Consider the following 18,605-nt stretch of genomic DNA (forward strand, 5'->3'; position numbering starts at 1 on the left):
AGCAAACTGGTCTTTGATATAGAAAGCAACGCCCACTCCAACAGAATGAGCCCGACATATGCTGACTTCCCACCAGGATTTATTATGCAGAAAATAAGGGTAAAGCACCGTCCAGGAAACGCCAGGCAGACGCGTTTCTAGCAAGTGTGTAAGCTTTCTTCAGTGCCGGTTCCTGTTTCCTCTCAGAGCCTCGCACCTGGGGATACTTGCCGTGTCCTGATCAGTCTCTGGCCACGCTTTTAAAAGATAATTACTCTCCGCCTCCGCTCACAGCTGCAGTGCCTCCCGTGAAGGTGTTTAGACCAGGAGCATGCTGGTACACCGAGTCCAATGTGACAGCTCATGCAGTGAAAAGCCGCCAAACCCCCAGTGGCTTGTCTCGATGTCACCGCATCCTTCCGATTCATCCACAGGGTTATTTTCCACAGTACCTGGCGGGGCCCCTGCAGACGCGCTGCAGCCTCCTTCCCCGAAATAGTGTTTCACAGCCAAATACCACAAAACCACTCGGGGGGGGGGGTGAAACGCTTGTAGTTTTATACGAAGACCGAAGGTTGCTGCCTTTGCGCTTGACACCAGATCAGGAGGGCATGCCGGTTGACCAGTACACATCAAACTTGTCTTTGATATTGAAACCAACGCCCACTCCAACAGAATGAGCCCGACATATGCTGACTTCCCACCAGGATTTATTATGCAGAAAATAAGGGTAAAGCACCGTCCAGGAAACGCCAGGCAGACGCGTTTCTAGCAAGTGTGTAAGCTTTCTTCAGTGCCGGTTCCTGTTTCCTCTCAGAGCCTCGCACCTGGGGATACTTGCAGTGTCCTGAGCAGTCTCTGGCCATGCTTTTAAAAGATAATTACTCCCCGCCTCCACTCACAGCTGCAGTGCCTCCCTTGAAGGTGTTTAGACCAGGAGCATGCTGGTACACCGAGTCCAATGTGACAGCTCATGCAGTGAAAAGCTGCCAAACGCCCAGTGGCTTGTCTCGATGTCACTGCATCCTTCCGAATATTCCACAGGGTTATTTTCCACAGTACCTGGCGGGGCCCCTGCAGACGCGCTGCAGCCTCCTTCCCCGAAATAGTGTTTCGCAGCCAAATACCACAAAACCACTCGGGGGGGGGGGTAAAACGCTTGTAGTTTTATACAAAGACCGAAGGTTGCTGCCTTTGCGCTTCACACCAGATCAGGAGGGCATGCCGGTTGACCAGTACACAGCAAACTGGTCTTTGATATAGAAACCAACGCCCACTCCAACAGAATGAGCCCGACATATGCTGACTTCCCACCAGGATTTATTATGCAAAAAATAAGGGTAAAGCACCGTCCAGGAAACGCCAGGCAGACGCGTTTCTAGCAAGTGTGCTAGCTTTCTTCAGTGCCGGTTCCTGTTTCCTCTCAGAGCCTCGCACCTGGGGATACTTGCAGTGTCCTGAGCAGTCTCTGGCCACGCTTTTAAAAGATAATTACTCCCCGCCTCCGCTCACAGCTGCAGTGCCTCCCGTGAAGGTGTTTAGACCAGGAGCATGCTGGTACACCGAGTCCAATGTGACAGCTCATGCAGTGAAAAGCTGCTAAATGCCCAGTGGCTTGTCTCGATATCACTGCATCCTTCCGATTCATCCACAGGGTTATTTTCCACAGTACCTGGCGAGGCCCCAGCAGACGCACTGCAGCCTCCTTCCCTGAAATAGTGTTTCACAGCCAAATGCCACAAAACCACTCGGGTGTGAAACGCTTGTAGTTTTATACGAAGACCGAAGGTTGCTGCCTTTGCACTTCACACAAGATCAAGAGGGCATGCCGGTTGACCAGTACACAGCAAACTGGTCTTTGATATAGAAACCAACGCCCACTCCAACAGAATGAGCCCGACATATGCTGACTTCCCACCAGGATTTATTATGTAGAAAATAAGGGTAAAGCACCGTCCAGGAAACGCCAGGCAGACGCGTTTCTAGCGAGTGTGTTAGCTTTCTTCAGTGCCAGTTCCTGTTTCCTCTCAGAGCCTTGCACCTTTGGATACTTGCAGTGTCCTGAGCAGTCTCTGGCCATGCTTTTAAAAGATAGTTACTCCCCGCCTCCGCTCACAGCTGCAGTGCCTCCCGTGAAGGTGTTTAGATCAGGAGCATGCTGGTACACCAAGTCCAATTTGACAGCTCATGCAGTGAAAAGCCGCCAAACGCCCAGTGGCTTGTCTCGATGTCACCGCATCCTTCCAATTCATCCACAGGGTTATTTTCCACAGTACCTGGCGGGGCCCCTGCAGACGCGCTGCAGCCTCCTTTCCCGAAATAGTGTTTCACAGCCAAATACCAAAAAACCACTCGAGGGGTGAAACACTTGTAGTTTTATACGAAGACCGAAGGTTGCTGCCTTTGCCCTTCACACCAGATCAGGAGGGTATGCCGGTTGACCAGTACACAGCAAACTGGTCTTTGATATAGAAACCAACGCCCACTCCAACAGAATGAGCCCGACATATGCTGACTTCCCACCAGGATTTATTATGCAGAAAATAAGGGTAAAGCACCGCCCAGGAAACGCCAGGCAGACGCGTTTCTAGCGAGCGTGTTAGCTTTCTTCAGTGCCAGTTCCTGTTTCCTCTCAGAGCCTTGCACCTGGGGATACTTGCAGTGTCCTGAGCAGTCTCTGGCCACCCTTTTAAAAGATAATTACTCCCCGCCTCCGCTCACAGCTGCAGTGCCTCCCCTGAAGGTGTTTAGACCAGGAGCATGCTGGTACACCGAGTCCAATGTGACAGCTCATGCAGTGAAAAGCTGCTAAATGCCCAGTGGCTTGTCTCGATGTCACTGCATCCTTCCGATTCATCCACAGGGTTATTTTCCACACTACCTGGCGAGGCCCCAGCAGACGCACTGCAGCCTCCTTCCCTGAAATAGTGTTTCACAGCCAAATGCCACAAAACCACTCGGGGGTGAAACGCTTGTAGTTTTATACGAAGACCGAAGGTTGCTGCCTTTGCGCTTCACACAAGATCAAGAGGGCATGCCGGTTGACCAGTACACAGCAAACTGGTCTTTGATATAGAAACCAACGCCCACTCCAACAGAATGAGCCCGACATATGCTGACTTCCCACCAGGATTTATTATGCAGAAAATAAGGGTAAAGCACCGTCCAGGAAACGCCAGGCAGACTCGTTTCTAGCGAGTGTGTTAGCTTTCTTCAGTGCCAGTTCCTGTTTCCCTGTTTCCTCTCAGAGCCTTGCACTTGGGGATACTTGCAGTGTCCTGAGCAGTCTCTGGCCACGCTTTTAAAAGATAATTACTCACCCCCTCCGCTCACAGCTGCAGTGCCTCTCTTGAAGGTGTTTAGACCAGGAGTATGCTGGTACACCGAGTCCAATGTGACAGCTCATGCAGTGAAAAGCCGTCAAATGCCCAGTGGCTTATCTCGAAGTCACCAAATCCTTTTGATTCATCCACAGGGTTATTTTCCACAGTACCTGGCGGGGCCCACGCAGACACGCTGCAGCCTCCTTCCCCGAAATAGTGTTTCACAGCCAAATACCAAAAATCCACTCGGGGGTGAAACGCTTGTAGTTTTATACGAAGACCGAAGGTTGCTGGCTTTGCGCTTCACACCAGATCAGGAGGCCATGCCGGTTGACCAGTACACAGCAAACTGGTCTTTGATATAGAAACCAACGCCCACTCCAACAGAATGAGCCCGACATATGCTGACTTCCCACCAGGATTTATTATGCAGAAAATAAGGGTTAAGCGCCGTCCAGGAAACTCCAGGCAGACACGTTTCTAGCGAGTGTGTTAGCTTTCTTCAGTGCCGGTTCCTGTTTCCTCTCAGAGCCTCGCACCTGGGGATACTTGCAGTGTCCTGAGTAGTCTCTGGCCACGCTTTTAAAAGATAATTACTCCCTGCCTCCGCTCACAGCTGCAGTGCCTCTCTTGAAGGTGTTTAGACCAGGAGCATGCTGGTACACCGAGTCCAATGTGACAGCTCATGCAGTGAAAAGCCGCCAAACGCCCAGTGGCTTGTCTCGATGTCACCAAATCCTTCTGATTCATCCACAGGGTTATTTTCCACAGTACCTGGCGGGGCCCACGTAGACACGCTGCAGCCTCCTTCCCCGAAATAGTGTTTCACACCCAAATACCACAAATCCACTCGGGGGGGGGTGAAATGCTTGTAGCTTTATACGAAGACTGAAGGTTGCTGGCTTTGCGCTTCACACCAGATCAGGAGGCCATGCCGGTTGACCAGTACACAGCAAACTGGTCTTTGATATAGAAACCAACGCCCACTCCAACAGAATGAGCCCGACATATGCTGACTTCCCAACAGGATTTACTATGCAGAAAATAAGGGTAAAGCACCGTCCAGGAAATGCCAGGCAGACGCGTTTCTAGCGAGTGTGTTAGCTTTCTTTAGTGCCGGTTCCTGTTTCCTCTCAGAGCCTTGCACCTGGGGATACTTGCAGTGTCCTGAGCAGTGTCTGGCCATGCTTTTAAAAGATAGTTACTCCCCGCCTCCGCTCACAGCTGCAGTGCCTCCCGTGAAGATGTTTAGACCAGGAGCATGCTGGTACACCGAGTCCAATGTGACAGCTCATGCAGTGAAAAGCCACCAAACGCCCAGTGGCTTGTCTCGATGTCACCGCATCCTTCCGATTCATCCACAGGGTTATTTTCCACAGTACCTGGCGGGGCCCCTGCAGACGCACTGCAGCCTCCTTCCCCGAAATAGTGTTTCACAGCCAAATACCACAAAACCACTCGGGGTGAAACGCTTGTAGTTTTATATGAAGACCGAAGGTTACTGCCTTTGCGCTTCACACAAGATCAGGAGGGCATGCCGGTTGACCAGTACACAGCAAACTGGTCTTTGATATAGAAACCAACGCCCACTCCAACAGAATGAGCCCGACATATGCTGACTTCCCACCAGGATTTATTATGCAGAAAATAAGGGTTAAGCACCGTCCAGGAAACGCCAGGCAGACACGTTTCTAGCGAGTGTGTTAGCTTTCTTCAGTGCCGGTTCCTGTTTCCTCTCAGAGCCTTGCACCTGGGGATACTTGCAGTGTCCTGAGCAGTCTCTGGCGACGCTTTTAAAAGATAATTACTCACCCCCTCCGCTCACAGCTGCAGTGCCTCTCTTGAAGGTGTTTAGACCAGGGGCATGCTGGTACACCGAGTCCAATGTGACAGCTCATGCAGTGAAAAGCCGCCAAACGCCCAGTGGCTTGTCTCGATGTCACCAAATCCTTCTGATTCATCCACAGGGTTATTTTCCACAGTACCTGGCGGGGCCCACGCAGACACGCTGCAGCCTCCTTCCCCGAAATAGTGTTTCACAGCCAAATACCAAAAATCCACTCGGGGGGGGGGTGAAACGCTTGTAGTTTTATACGAAGACCGAAGGTTGCTGGCTTTGCGCTTCACACCAGATCAGGAGGCCATGCCGGTTGACCAGTACACAGCAAACTGGTCTTTGATATAGAAAGCAACGCCCACTCCAACAGAATGAGCCCGACATATGCTGACTTCCCACCAGGATTTATTATGCATAAAATAAGGGTTAAGCACCGTCCAGGAAACACCAGGCAGACAGGTTTCTAGCGAGTGTGTTAGCTTTCTTCAGTGCCGGTTCCTGTTTCCTCTCAGAGCCTCGCACCTGGGGATACTTGCAGTGTCCTGAGCAGTCTCTGGCCACGCTTTTAAAAGATAATTACTCCCCGCCTCCGCTCACAGCTGCAGTGCCTCTCTTGAAGGTGTTTAGACCAGGAGCATGCTGGTACACCGAGTCCAATGTGACAGCTCATGCAGTGAAAAGCCGCCAAACGCCCAGTGGCTTGTCTCGATGTCACCAAATCCTTCTGATTCATCCACAGGGTTATTTTCCACAGTACCTGGCGGGGCCCACGCAGACACGCTGCAGCCTCCTTCCCCGAAATAGTGTTTCACAGCCAAATACCACAAATCCACTCGGGGGGTGAAATGCTTGTAGTTTTATACGAAGACCGAAGGTTGCTGGCTTTGCGCTTCACACCAGATCAGGAGGCCATGCCGGTTGACAAGTACACAGCAAACTGGTCTTTGATATAGAAACCAACGCCCACTCCAACAGAATGAGCCCGACATATGCTGACTTCCCAACAGGATTTACTATGCAGAAAATAAGGGTAAAGCACCGTCCAGGAAATGCCAGGCAGACGCGTTTCTAGCGAGTGTGTTAGCTTTCTTCACTGCCGGTTCCTGTTTCCTCTCAGAGCCTTGCACCTTGGGATACTTGCAGTGTCCTGAGCAGTCTCTGGCCATGCTTTTAAAAGATAGTTACTCCCCGCCTCCGCTCACAGCTGCAGTGCCTCCCGTGAAGGTGTTTAGACCAGGAGCATGCTGGTACACCGAGTCCAATGTGACAGCTCATGCAGTGAAAAGCTGCTAAATGCCCAGTGGCTTGTCTCGATGTCACTGCATCCTTCCGATTCATCCACAGGGTTATTTTCCACACTACCTGGCGAGGCCCCAGCAGACGCACTGCAGCCTCCTTCCCTGAAATAGTGTTTCACAGCCAAATGCCACAAAACCACTCGGGGGTGAAACGCTTGTAGTTTTATACGAAGACCGAAGGTTGCTGCCTTTGCGCTTCACACAAGATCAAGAGGGCATGCCGGTTGACCAGTACACAGCAAACTGGTCTTTGATATAGAAACCAACGCCCACTCCAACAGAATGAGCCCGACATATGCTGACTTCCCACCAGGATTTATTATGCAGAAAATAAGGGTAAAGCACCGTCCAGGAAACGCCAGGCAGACGCGTTTCTAGCGAGTGTGTTAGCTTTCTTCAGTGCCAGTTCCTGTTTCCCTGTTTCCTCTCAGAGCCTTGCACCTGGGGATACTTGCAGTGTCCTGAGCAGTCTCTGGCCACGCTTTTAAAAGATAATTACTCACCCCCTCCGCTCACAGCTGCAGTGCCTCTCTTGAAGGTGTTTAGACCAGGAGTATGCTGGTACACCGAGTCCAATGTGACAGCTCATGCAGTGAAAAGCCGCCAAATGCCCAGTGGCTTATCTCGAAGTCACCAAATCCTTTTGATTCATCCACAGGGTTATTTTCCACAGTACCTGGCGGGGCCCACGCAGACACGCTGCAGCCTCCTTCCCCGAAATAGTGTTTCACAGCCAAATACCAAAAATCCACTCGGGGGGGTGAAACGCTTGTAGTTTTATACGAAGACCGAAGGTTGCTGGCTTTGCGCTTCACACCAGATCAGGAGGCCATGCCGGTTGACCAGTACACAGCAAACTGGTCTTTGATATAGAAACCAAAGCCCACTCCAACAGAATGAGCCCGACATATGCTGACTTCCCACCAGGATTTATTATGCAGAAAATAAGGGTTAAGCGCCGTCCAGGAAACTCCAGGCAGACACGTTTCTAGCGAGTGTGTTAGCTTTCTTCAGTGCCGGTTCCTGTTTCCTCTCAGAGCCTCGCACCTGGGGATACTTGCAGTGTCCTGAGTAGTCTCTGGCCACGCTTTTAAAAGATAATTACTCCCTGCCTCCGCTCACAGCTGCAGTGCCTCTCTTGAAGGTGTTTAGACCAGGAGCATGCTGGTACACCGAGTCCAATGTGACAGCTCATGCAGTGAAAAGCCGCCAAACGCCCAGTGGCTTGTCTCAATGTCACCAAATCCTTCTGATTCATCCACAGGGTTATTTTCCACAGTACCTGGCGGGGCCCACGCAGACACGCTGCAGCCTCCTTCCCCGAAATAGTGTTTCACAGCCAAATACCACAAATCCACTCGGGGGGGGGGTGAAATGCTTGTAGCTTTATACGAAGACTGAAGGTTGCTGGCTTTGCGCTTCACACCAGATCAGGAGGCCATGCCGGTTGACCAGTACACAGCAAACTGGTCTTTGATATAGAAACCAACGCCCACTCCAACAGAATGAGCCCGACATATGCTGACTTCCCAACAGGATTTACTATGCAGAAAATAAGGGTAAAGCACCGTCCAGGAAATGCCAGGCAGACGCGTTTCTAGCGAGTGTGTTAGCTTTCTTCAGTGCCGGTTCCTGTTTCCTCTCAGAGCCTTGCACCTGGGGATACTTGCAGTGTCCTGAGCAGTGTCTGGCCATGCTTTTAAAAGATAGTTACTCCCCGCCTCCGCTCACAGCTGCAGTGCCTCCCGTGAAGATGTTTAGACCAGGAGCATGCTGATACACCGAGTCCAATGTGACAGCTCATGCAGTGAAAAGCCACCAAACGCCCAGTGGCTTGTCTCGATGTCACCGCATCCTTCCGATTCATCCACAGGGTTATTTTCCACAGTACCTGGCGGGGCCCCTGCAGACGCACTGCAGCCTCCTTCCCCGAAATAGTGTTTCACAGCCAAATACCACAAAACCACTTGGGGTGAAACGCTTGTAGTTTTATATGAAGACCGAAGGTTACTGACTTTGCGCTTCACACAAGATCAGGAGGGCATGCCGGTTGACCAGTACACAGCAAACTGGTCTTTGATATAGAAACCAACGCCCACTCCAACAGAATGAGCCCGACATATGCTGACTTCCCACCAGGATTTATTATGCAGAAAATAAGGGTTAAGCACCGTCCAGGAAACGCCAGGCAGACACGTTTCTAGCGAGTGTGTTAGCTTTCTTCAGTGCCGGTTCCTGTTTCCTCTCAGAGCCTTGCACCTGGGGATACTTGCAGTGTCCTGAGCAGTCTCTGGCGACGCTTTTAAAAGATAATTACTCACCCCCTCCGCTCACAGCTGCAGTGCCTCTCTTGAAGGTGTTTAGACCAGGGGCATGCTGGTACACCGAGTCCAATGTGACAGCTCATGCAGTGAAAAGCCGCCAAACGCCCAGTGGCTTGTCTCGATGTCACCAAATCCTTCTGATTCATCCACAGGGTTATTTTCCACAGTACCTGGCGGGGCCAACGCAGACACGCTGCAGCCTCCTTCCCCGAAATAGTGTTTCACAGCCAAATACCAAAAATCCACTGGGGGGGGGGGTGAAACGCTTGTAGTTTTATACGAAGACCGAAGGTTGCTGGCTTTGCGCTTCACACCAGATCAGGAGGCCATGCCGGTTGACCAGTACACAGCAAACTGGTCTTTGATATAGAAAGCAACGCCCACTCCAACAGAATGAGCCCGACATATGCTGACTTCCCACCAGGATTTATTATGCATAAAATAAGGGTTAAGCACCGTCCAGGAAACGCCAGGCAGACAGGTTTCTAGCGAGTGTGTTAGCTTTCTTCAGTGCCGGTTCCTGTTTCCTCTCAGAGCCTCGCACCTGGGGATACTTGCAGTGTCCTGAGCAGTCTCTGGCCACGCTTTTAAAAGATAATTACTCCCCGCCTCCGCTCACAGCTGCATTGCCTCTCTTGAAGGTGTTTAGACCAGGAGCATGCTGGTACACCGAGTCCAATGTGACAGCTCATGCAGTGAAAAGCCGCCAAACGCCCAGTGGCTTGTCTCGATGTCACCAAATCCTTCTGATTCATCCACAGGGTTATTTTCCACAGTACCTGGCGGGGCCCACGCAGACACGCTGCAGCCTCCTTCCCCGAAATAGTGTTTCACAGCCAAATACCACAAAACCACTCGGGGGGGGGGTGACACGCTTGTAGTTTTATACGAAGACCGAAGGTTGCTGCCTTTGTGCTTCATACCAGATCAGGAGGGCATGCCGGTTGACCAGTACACAGCAAACTGGTCTTTGATATAGAAACCAACGCCCACTCCAACAGAATGAGCCCGACATATGCTGACTTCCCACCAGGATTTATTATGCAGAAAATAAGGGTAAAGCACCGTCCAGGAAACGCCAGGCAGACGCGTTTCTAGCGAGTGTGTTAGCTTTCTTCAGTGCCAGTTCCTGTTTCCTCTCAGAGCCTTGCACCTTTGGATACTTGCAGTGTCCTCAGCAGTCTCTGGCCATGCTTTTAAAAGATAGTTACTCCCCGCCTCCGCTCACAGCTGCAGTGCCTCCCGTGAAGGTGTTTAGACCAGGAGCATGCTGGTACACCAAGTCCAATTTGACAGCTCATGCAGTGAAAAGCCGCCAAACGCCCAGTGGCTTGTCTCGATGTCACCGCATCCTTCCAATTCATCCACAGGGTTATTTTCCACAGTACCTGGCGGGGCCCCCGCAGACGCGCTGCAGCCTCCTTTCCCGAAATAGTGTTTCACAGCCAAATACCAAAAAACCACTCGAGGGGTGAAACACTTGTAGTTTTATACGAAGACCGAAGGTTGCTGCCTTTGCCCTTCACACCAGATCAGGAGGGTATGCCGGTTGACCAGTACACAGCAAACTGGTCTTTGATATAGAAACCAACGCCCACTCCAACAGAATGAGCCCGACATATGCTGACTTCCCACCAGGATTTATTATGCAGAAAATAAGGGTAAAGCACCGCCCAGGAAACGCCAGGCAGACGCGTTTCTAGCGAGCGTGTTAGCTTTCTTCAGTGCCAGTTCCTGTTTCCTCTCAGAGCCTTGCACCTGGGGATACTTGCAGTGTCCTGAGCAGTCTCTGGCCACGCTTTTAAAAGATAATTACTCCCCGCCTCCGCTCACAGCTGCAGTGCCTCCCCTGAAGGTGTTTAGACCAGGAGCATGCTGGTACACCGAGTCCAATGTGACAGCTCATGCAGTGAAAAGCTGCTAAATGCCCAGTGGCTTGTCTCGATGTCACTGCATCCTTCCGATTCATCCACAGGGTTATTTTCCACACTACCTGGCGAGGCCCCAGCAGACGCACTGCAGCCTCCTTCCCTGAAATAGTGTTTCACAGCCAAATGCCACAAAACCACTCGGGGGTGAAACGCTTGTAGTTTTATACGAAGACCGAAGGTTGCTGCCTTTGCGCTTCACACAAGATCAAGAGGGCATGCCGGTTGACCAGTACACAGCAAACTGGTCTTTGATATAGAAACCAACGCCCACTCCAACAGAATGAGCCCGACATATGCTGACTTCCCACCAGGATTTATTATGCAGAAAATAAGGGTAAAGCACCGTCCAGGAAACGCCAGGCAGACGCGTTTCTAGCGAGTGTGTTAGCTTTCTTCAGTGCCAGTTCCTGTTTCCTCTCAGAGCCTTGCACCTGGGGATACTTGCAGTGTCCTGAGCAGTCTCTGGCCACGCTTTTAAAAGATAATTACTCACCCCCTCCGCTCACAGCTGCAGTGCCTCTCTTGAAGGTGTTTAGACCAGGAGTATGCTGGTACACCGAGTCCAATGTGACAGCTCATGCAGTGAAAAGCCGCCAAATGCCCAGTGGCTTATCTCGAAGTCACCAAATCCTTTTGATTCATCCACAGGGTTATTTTCCACAGTACCTGGCGGGGCCCACGCAGACACGCTGCAGCCTCCTTCCCCGAAATAGTGTTTCACAGCCAAATACCAAAAATCCACTCGGGGGGGTGAAACGCTTGTAGTTTTATACGAAGACCGAAGGTTGCTGGCTTTGCGCTTCACACCAGATCAGGAGGCCATGCCGGTTGACCAGTACACAGCAAACTGGTCTTTGATATAGAAACCAACGCCCACTCCAACAGAATGAGCCCGACATATGCTGACTTCCCACCAGGATTTATTATGCAGAAAATAAGGGTTAAGCGCCGTCCAGGAAACTCCAGGCAGACACGTTTCTAGCGAGTGTGTTAGCTTTCTTCAGTGCCGGTTCCTGTTTCCTCTCAGAGCCTCGCACCTGGGGATACTTGCAGTGTCCTGAGTAGTCTCTGGCCACGCTTTTAAAAGATAATTACTCCCTGCCTCCGCTCACAGCTGCAGTGCCTCTCTTGAAGGTGTTTAGACCAGGAGCATGCTGGTACACCGAGTCCAATGTGACAGCTCATGCAGTGAAAAGCCGCCAAACGCCCAGTGGCTTGTCTCGATGTCACCAAATCCTTCTGATTCATCCACAGGGTTATTTTCCACAGTACCTGGCGGGGCCCACGCAGACACGCTGCAGCCTCCTTCCCCGAAATAGTGTTTCACAGCCAAATACCACAAATCCACTCGGGGGGGGGTGAAATGCTTGTAGCTTTATACGAAGACTGAAGGTTGCTGGCTTTGCGCTTCACACCAGATCAGGAGGCCATGCCGGTTGACCAGTACACAGCAAACTGGTCTTTGATATAGAAACCAACGCCCACTCCAACAGAATGAGCCCGACATATGCTGACTTCCCAACAGGATTTACTATGCAGAAAATAAGGGTAAAGCACCGTCCAGGAAATGCCAGGCAGACGCGTTTCTAGCGAGTGTGTTAGCTTTCTTCAGTGCCGGTTCCTGTTTCCTCTCAGAGCCTTGCACCTGGGGATACTTGCAGTGTCCTGAGCAGTGTCTGGCCATGCTTTTAAAAGATAGTTACTCCCCGCCTCCGCTCACAGCTGCAGTGCCTCCCGTGAAGATGTTTAGACCAGGAGCATGCTGGTACACCGAGTCCAATGTGACAGCTCATGCAGTGAAAAGCCACCAAACGCCCAGTGGCTTGTCTCGATGTCACCGCATCCTTCCGATTCATCCACAGGGTTATTTTCCACAGTACCTGGCGGGGCCCCTGCAGACGCACTGCAGCCTCCTTCCCCGAAATAGTGTTTCACAGCCAAATACCACAAAACCACTTGGGGTGAAACGCTTGTAGTTTTATATGAAGACCGAAGGTTACTGACTTTGCGCTTCACACAAGATCAGGAGGGCATGCCGGTTGACCAGTACACAGCAAACTGGTCTTTGATATAGAAACCAACGCCCACTCCAACAGAATGAGCCCGACATATGCTGACTTCCCACCAGGATTTATTATGCAGAAAATAAGGGTTAAGCACCGTCCAGGAAACGCCAGGCAGACACGTTTCTAGCGAGTGTGTTAGCTTTCTTCAGTGCCGGTTCCTGTTTCCTCTCAGAGCCTTGCACCTGGGGATACTTGCAGTGTCCTGAGCAGTCTCTGGCGACGCTTTTAAAAGATAATTACTCACCCCCTCCGCTCACAGCTGCAGTGCCTCTCTTGAAGGTGTTTAGACCAGGGGCATGCTGGTACACCGAGTCCAATGTGACAGCTCATGCAGTGAAAAGCCGCCAAACGCCCAGTGGCTTGTCTCGATGTCACCAAATCCTTCTGATTCATCCACAGGGTTATTTTCCACAGTACCTGGCGGGGCCCACGCAGACACGCTGCAGCCTCCTTCCCCGAAATAGTGTTTCACAGCCAAATACCAAAAATCCACTGGGGGGGGGGTGAAACGCTTGTAGTTTTATACGAAGACCGAAGGTTGCTGGCTTTGCGCTTCACACCAGATCAGGAGGCCATGCCGGTTGACCAGTACACAGCAAACTGGTCTTTGATATAGAAAGCAACGCCCACTCCAACAGAATGAGCCCGACATATGCTGACTTCCCACCAGGATTTATTATGCATAAAATAAGGGTTAAGCACCGTCCAGGAAACGCCAGGCAGACAGGTTTCTAGCGAGTGTGTTAGCTTTCTTCAGTGCCGGTTCCTGTTTCCTCTCAGAGCCTCGCACCTGGGGATACTTGCAGTGTCCTGAGCAGTCTCTGGCCACGCTTTTAAAAGATAATTACTCCCCGCCTCCGCTCACAGCTGCAGTGCCTCTCTTGAAGGTGTTTAGACCAGGAGCATGCTGGTACACCGAGTCCAATGTGACAGCTCATGCAGTGAAAAGCCGCCAAACGCCCAGTGGCTTGTCTCGATGTCACCAAATCCTTCTGATTCATCCACAGGGTTATTTTCCACAGTACCTGGCGGGGCCCACGCAGACACGCTGCAGCCTCCTTCCCCGAAATAGTGTTTCACAGCCAAATACCACAAATCCACTCGGGGGTGAAATGCTTGTAGTTTTATACGAAGACCGAAGGTTGCTGGCTTTGCGCTTCACACCAGATCAGGAGGCCATGCCGGTTGACAAGTACACAGCAAACTGGTCTTTGATATAGAAACCAACGCCCACTCCAACAGAATGAGCCCGACATATGCTGACTTCCCAACAGGATTTACTATGCAGAAAATAAGGGTAAAGCACCGTCCAGGAAATGCCAGGCAGACGCGTTTCTAGCGAGTGTGTTAGCTTTCTTCACTGCCGGTTCCTGTTTCCTCTCAGAGCCCTGCACCTTGGGATACTTGCAGTGTCCTGAGCAGTCTCTGGCCACGCTTTTAAAAGATAATTACTCCCCGCCTCCGCTCACAGCTGCAGTGCCTCTCTTGAAGGTGTTTAGACCAGGAGCATGCTGGTACACCGAGTCCAATGTGACAGCTCATGCAGTGAAAAGCCGCCAAACGCCCAGTGGCTTGTCTCGATGTCACCAAATCCTTCTGATTCATCCACAGGGTTATTTTCCACAGTACCTGGCGGGGCCCACGCAGACACGCTGCAGCCTCCTTCCCCGAAATAGTGTTTCACAGCCAAATACCACAAATCCACTCGGGGGGTGAAATGCTTGTAGTTTTATACGAAGACCGAAGGTTGCTGGCTTTGCGCTTCACACCAGATCAGGAGGCCATGCCGGTTGACAAGTACACAGCAAACTGGTCTTTGATATAGAAACCAACGCCCACTCCAACAGAATGAGCCCGACATATGCTGACTTCCCAACAGGATTTACTATGCAGAAAATAAGGGTAAAGCACCGTCCAGGAAATGCCAGGCAGACGCGTTTCTAGCGAGTGTGTTAGCTTTCTTCACTGCCGGTTCCTGTTTCCTCTCAGAGCCTTGCACCTTGGGATACTTGCAGTGTCCTGAGCAGTCTCTGGCCATGCTTTTAAAAGATAGTTACTCCCCGCCTCCGCTCACAGCTGCAGTGCCTCCCGTGAAGGTGTTTAGACCAGGAGCATGCTGGTACACCGAGTCCAATGTGACAGCTCATGCAGTGAAAAGCTGCTAAATGCCCAGTGGCTTGTCTCGATGTCACCAAATCCTTCCGATTCATCCACAGGGTTATTTTCCACACTACCTGGCGAGGCCCCAGCAGACGCACTGCAGCCTCCTTCCCTGAAATAGTGTTTCACAGCCAAATGCCACAAAACCACTCGGGGGTGAAACGCTTGTAGTTTTATACGAAGACCGAAGGTTGCTGCCTTTGCGCTTCACACAAGATCAAGAGGGCATGCCGGTTGACCAGTACACAGCAAACTGGTCTTTGATATAGAAACCAACGCCCACTCCAACAGAATGAGCCCGACATATGCTGACTTCCCACCAGGATTTATTATGCAGAAAATAAGGGTAAAGCACCGTCCAGGAAACGCCAGGCAGACGCGTTTCTAGCGAGTGTGTTAGCTTTCTTCAGTGCCAGTTCCTGTTTCCCTGTTTCCTCTCAGAGCCTTGCACTTGGGGATACTTGCAGTGTCCTGAGCAGTCTCTGGCCACGCTTTTAAAAGATAATTACTCACCCCCTCCGCTCACAGCTGCAGTGCCTCTCTTGAAGGTGTTTAGACCAGGAGTATGCTGGTACACCGAGTCCAATGTGACAGCTCATGCAGTGAAAAGCCGCCAAATGCCCAGTGGCTTATCTCGAAGTCACCAAATCCTTTTGATTCATCCACAGGGTTATTTTCCACAGTACCTGGCGGGGCCCACGCAGACACGCTGCAGCCTCCTTCCCCGAAATAGTGTTTCACAGCCAAATACCAAAAATCCACTCGGGGGGGTGAAACGCTTGTAGTTTTATACGAAGACCGAAGGTTGCTGGCTTTGCGCTTCACACCAGATCAGGAGGCCATGCCGGTTGACCAGTACACAGCAAACTGGTCTTTGATATAGAAACCAACGCCCACTCTAACAGAATGAGCCCGACATATGCTGACTTCCCACCAGGATTTATTATGCAGAAAATAAGGGTTAAGCGCCGTCCAGGAAACTCCAGGCAGACACGTTTCTAGCGAGTGTGTTAGCTTTCTTCAGTGCCGGTTCCTGTTTCCTCTCAGAGCCTCGCACCTGGGGATACTTGCAGTGTCCTGAGTAGTCTCTGGCCACGCTTTTAAAAGATAATTACTCCCTGCCTCCGCTCACAGCTGCAGTGCCTCTCTTGAAGGTGTTTAGACCAGGAGCATGCTGGTACACCGAGTCCAATGTGACAGCTCATGCAGTGAAAAGCCGCCAAACGCCCAGTGGCTTGTCTCGATGTCACCAAATCCTTCTGATTCATCCACAGGGTTATTTTCCACAGTACCTGGCGGGGCCCACGCAGACACGCTGCAGCCTCCTTCCCCGAAATAGTGTTTCACACCCAAATACCACAAATCCACTCGGGGGGGGGGGTGAAATGCTTGTAGCTTTATACGAAGACTGAAGGTTGCTGGCTTTGCGCTTCACACCAGATCAGGAGGCCATGCCGGTTGACCAGTACACAGCAAACTGGTCTTTGATATAGAAACCAACGCCCACTCCAACAGAATGAGCCCGACATATGCTGACTTCCCAACAGGATTTACTATGCAGAAAATAAGGGTAAAGCACCGTCCAGGAAATGCCAGGCAGACGCGTTTCTAGCGAGTGTGTTAGCTTTCTTCAGTGCCGGTTCCTGTTTCCTCTCAGAGCCTTGCACCTGGGGATACTTGCAGTGTCCTGAGCAGTGTCTGGCCATGCTTTTAAAAGATAGTTACTCCCCGCCTCCGCTCACAGCTGCAGTGCCTCCCGTGAAGATGTTTAGACCAGGAGCATGCTGGTACACCGAGTCCAATGTGACAGCTCATGCAGTGAAAAGCCACCAAACGCCCAGTGGCTTGTCTCGATGTCACCGCATCCTTCCGATTCATCCACAGGGTTATTTTCCACAGTACCTGGCGGGGCCCCTGCAGACGCACTGCAGCCTCCTTCCCCGAAATAGTGTTTCACAGCCAAATACCACAAAACCACTCGGGGTGAAACGCTTGTAGTTTTATATGAAGACCGAAGGTTACTGCCTTTGCGCTTCACACAAGATCAGGAGGGCATGCCGGTTGACCAGTACACAGCAAACTGGTCTTTGATATAGAAACCAACGCCCACTCCAACAGAATGAGCCCGACATATGCTGACTTCCCACCAGGATTTATTATGCAGAAAATAAGGGTTAAGCACCGTCCAGGAAACGCCAGGCAGACACGTTTCTAGCGAGTGTGTTAGCTTTCTTCAGTGCCGGTTCCTGTTTCCTCTCAGAGCCTTGCACCTGGGGATACTTGCAGTGTCCTGAGCAGTCTCTGGCGACGCTTTTAAAAGATAATTACTCACCCCCTCCGCTCACAGCTGCAGTGCCTCTCTTGAAGGTGTTTAGACCAGGGGCATGCTGGTACACCGAGTCCAATGTGACAGCTCATGCAGTGAAAAGCCGCCAAACGCCCAGTGGCTTGTCTCGATGTCACCAAATCCTTCTGATTCATCCACAGGGTTATTTTCCACAGTACCTGGCGGGGCCCACGCAGACACGCTGCAGCCTCCTTCCCCGAAATAGTGTTTCACAGCCAAATACCAAAAATCCACTCGGGGGGGGGGGGGGGTGAAACGCTTGTAGTTTTATACGAAGACCGAAGGTTGCTGGCTTTGCGCTTCACACCAGATCAGGAGGCCATGCCGGTTGACCAGTACACAGCAAACTGGTCTTTGATATAGAAAGCAACGCCCACTCCAACAGAATGAGCCCGACATATGCTGACTTCCCACCAGGATTTATTATGCATAAAATAAGGGTTAAGCACCGTCCAGGAAACGCCAGGCAGACAGGTTTCTAGCGAGTGTGTTAGCTTTCTTCAGTGCCGGTTCCTGTTTCCTCTCAGAGCCTCGCACCTGGGGATACTTGCAGTGTCCTGAGCAGTCTCTGGTCACGCTTTTAAAAGATAATTACTCCCCGCCTCCGCTCACAGCTGCAGTGCCTCTCTTGAAGGTGTTTAGACCAGGAGCATGCTGGTACACCGAGTCCAATGTGACAGCTCATGCAGTGAAAAGCCGCCAAACGCCCAGTGGCTTGTCTCGATGTCACCAAATCCTTCTGATTCATCCACAGGGTTATTTTCCACAGTACCTGGCGGGGCCCACGCAGACACGCTGCAGCCTCCTTCCCCGAAATAGTGTTTCACAGCCAAATACCACAAATCCACTCGGGGGGTGAAATGCTTGTAGTTTTATACGAAGACCGAAGGTTGCTGGCTTTGCGCTTCACACCAGATCAGGAGGCCATGCCGGTTGACAAGTACACAGCAAACTGGTCTTTGATATAGAAACCAACGCCCACTCCAACAGAATGAGCCCGACATATGCTGACTTCCCAACAGGATTTACTATGCAGAAAATAAGGGTAAAGCACCGTCCAGGAAATGCCAGGCAGACGCGTTTCTAGCGAGTGTGTTAGCTTTCTTCACTGCCGGTTCCTGTTTCCTCTCAGAGCCTTGCACCTTGGGATACTTGCAGTGTCCTGAGCAGTCTCTGGCCATGCTTTTAAAAGATAGTTACTCCCCGCCTCCGCTCACAGCTGCAGTGCCTCCCGTGAAGGTGTTTAGACCAGGAGCATGCTGGTACACCGAGTCCAATGTGACAGCTCATGCAGTGAAAAGCTGCTAAATGCCCAGTGGCTTGTCTCGATGTCACTGCAT

This window comes from Lissotriton vulgaris, chromosome 1_1 (assembly GCF_964263255.1).
Source record: "Lissotriton vulgaris chromosome 1_1, aLisVul1.2, whole genome shotgun sequence".
Classification (NCBI taxonomy): Eukaryota; Metazoa; Chordata; class Amphibia; order Caudata; family Salamandridae; genus Lissotriton; species Lissotriton vulgaris.